At 51.9% G+C, this 2308-nt stretch overlaps 2 protein-coding genes across 2 annotated transcripts in view; both read left to right on the top strand.

Moving 5' to 3' along the window:
• The window catches only part of LOC113217825 (uncharacterized), a 36932-nt gene that overhangs the window by 28568 nt on the left and 6056 nt on the right, over positions 1–2308 (top strand). The gene's annotated exons all lie outside the window — the stretch shown is intronic.
• Positions 1–2308, top strand: part of LOC127749970 (uncharacterized) — a 20071-nt gene that overhangs the window by 652 nt on the left and 17111 nt on the right. The gene's annotated exons all lie outside the window — the stretch shown is intronic.

The raw sequence follows: 2308 nt of genomic DNA on the forward strand, positions 1-2308 counted from the left end.
CGCTTAACACATGAGCGGCAGAGGTTAGGTTCGTGCGGTTTTTGCTTCGTCCAGAGTTCATACAGTTTAAAGCGGGCACGCATCTAGAACCATGGCATTACTTTTGCTTTTACCCAGGTTTACGACTATAGTTAAGGCATTATAATCGTTGAATGAAGACTTTATCAATGTGTTATGTTTGTACACCAACGTAGACAGGGAGACCAGGGCAGCAACTCTTAAAGATGGTGCAGGCTCATATTTTCGCTGAATCTAACCTTTATTGGACCACTCTTTGCCTCAAACCGAATCTGTTGCAATGTAGGGCATTTCAATGGAGCTGGGAAAGGCAGTATTCTTCTCAGTCAGGAAAATTACTTCCTTTTCCTGCTCCATTTAAAAGCCCTTGCTTGTTCGTCCGGTTAATTACGTGCCAGCTTTACGTTCGCCTAACGGACGGGATACCCTGTGGGTTGTATATGCGTGCGCGCTTACTTTCGTGCTCCTCACCACCGACTGTCTGACCGGAGGAGGGGTAAAGGGGGAGGGAAGGGCTTGCAGGCTGCGCTGCGCGACGAGGAAGTTAAGGTGTGTGTCCGAGTCCACGAGGCCGGAGGGCGCAGGTGGTGGTCGCGGCCATGGGCCGCATGACGCCCTCCCCCGTGCTCACTCCATCGTGCCCACTTCAACATGACCTGTGGTGATACCGCCCCCCACCCACCCCGGCCCGTCCGTCCGTCCGTCCTGTCAGCCACCAGGTATCACTACAGAAGGGCGCGGGGTTAAAGAGCCACCTGGTAAAAATGATACATAATTCAAAGATTACTACAAATTTCGGATGAGGCGCTCAAGCAGGCTAAATTTCTACGTAGTTAACATTTGGAAGATAACTCTCACCAAGTGGGCTGATAAGTTCACTTAACGGTAATTCCTTTTCACTCGGGCGTTTTGGAAGGTCGAATTCGTGTCGAAATGTGGTCAGTAAAACGAGCGGCATATAACGTTTGCCAGATGCTGGAGCGGCAGCTGCAAGCCTCGAGCTCGGAGTCGCGTCGCGCCCGGCTATGGAACTCATTGTTCACCACCTCACCCGCGCAGAATGTCCGTCGGCACCCTCAGCGGGCGTGGCCAGGCCCGGACTGAGTCTGTGGACCAGCAACGGTCGAGCCTGGGATGGCAGGATGACGGTCAGCACTGTTTCCGGGATCATCCAGAAAGTGCGTCTGCTTTCCCCAGCTTGATTCGCCAAAAACGGAAGCTCGGCGCCTGCAAGACTCGGGGTAGGCCACACCGCGGTACACGCATGTGCTGTAGGCAAGATATTGCCTACCCATCAGGCGCTATGAGAGCTTGCTTAGGGAGGGTGACTTTTGCGATTTATTATCGGCGAAAAGACTCTGGATGATCCCTGTTGTTCACACGCGGAGAATTTAAGGTCGCAGAAGGACAAGGACAAGGCGTAAGTAGTCATATCGAGTCACATGAGCACAAAAGCACCACACCACACCAACTGTTAAACGTCGTCCCACGAGGTTTCCCCGGGGGGTCCTCCACTAGGCAACTCGTGACACTTGCCCACGCCCAACTCGCGTCGAACTCGCGCCAAACTCGCGATAGCTCGCGAAAATTTGGCGAAACTGCGCAAAACTCAAAAATTGATTCCTACCCGACCCTAACTTGCGACAACTCGTTGTACACTTATTTTGGAAATGGGGGAACCGTCGGCCCCCCTCCGGTCTGACTTGTCGCCTCGAGCAGAAATCTATTCGCGGACTTAACGATTTAAATTTACATTACTATTCCCACGAGTTTACTTGAAAAGGCGTGCGCGTGCGCACAAGGGTCTGTCCGTAAACAACGTGGACAAAGGCGGGAGGGTGTCGCGAAAAATCCTCGATTTTTAAAAGTTCGCCTTTTATTTTTATTTTACCTTTTCCTTGTTTCAGATTTGAAAGGACTCCACAATGGACGATCATTTTACGTATGGTAAGAGGCTTTGAAATTTAACCAGCTATTTGCCTCTCAGGCACAACCAGCTATCGACCTGACGTGGCGTGACAGGTCCACTGTTGCTAACAGTCGACCTGACATGCACTCACTTTCATGTGCGTGCTTTGCTTACCGGTGCCTAAGGAACTATTGTGTTCACAGTGCGGACACAAGTTCTGCTTTGGGGGGGGGGGGCGATAACTGTTTGAAACTGTTTGAAAATGAAGCCTGACACCTTTTAGCGTGTATAGAATCTCCTCCAACTTTCTGCAGGTCCTCGCCGAGGCCCGTGTGTGGTCTGTGGCCAGGCTGGTACTGCATGCGCGCGCTGCCGGGTCGC

This window comes from Frankliniella occidentalis, unplaced genomic scaffold, assembly GCF_000697945.3.
Source record: "Frankliniella occidentalis isolate FOCC.00 unplaced genomic scaffold, Focc_3.1 Scaffold113, whole genome shotgun sequence".
Taxonomy (NCBI): domain Eukaryota; kingdom Metazoa; phylum Arthropoda; class Insecta; order Thysanoptera; family Thripidae; genus Frankliniella; species Frankliniella occidentalis.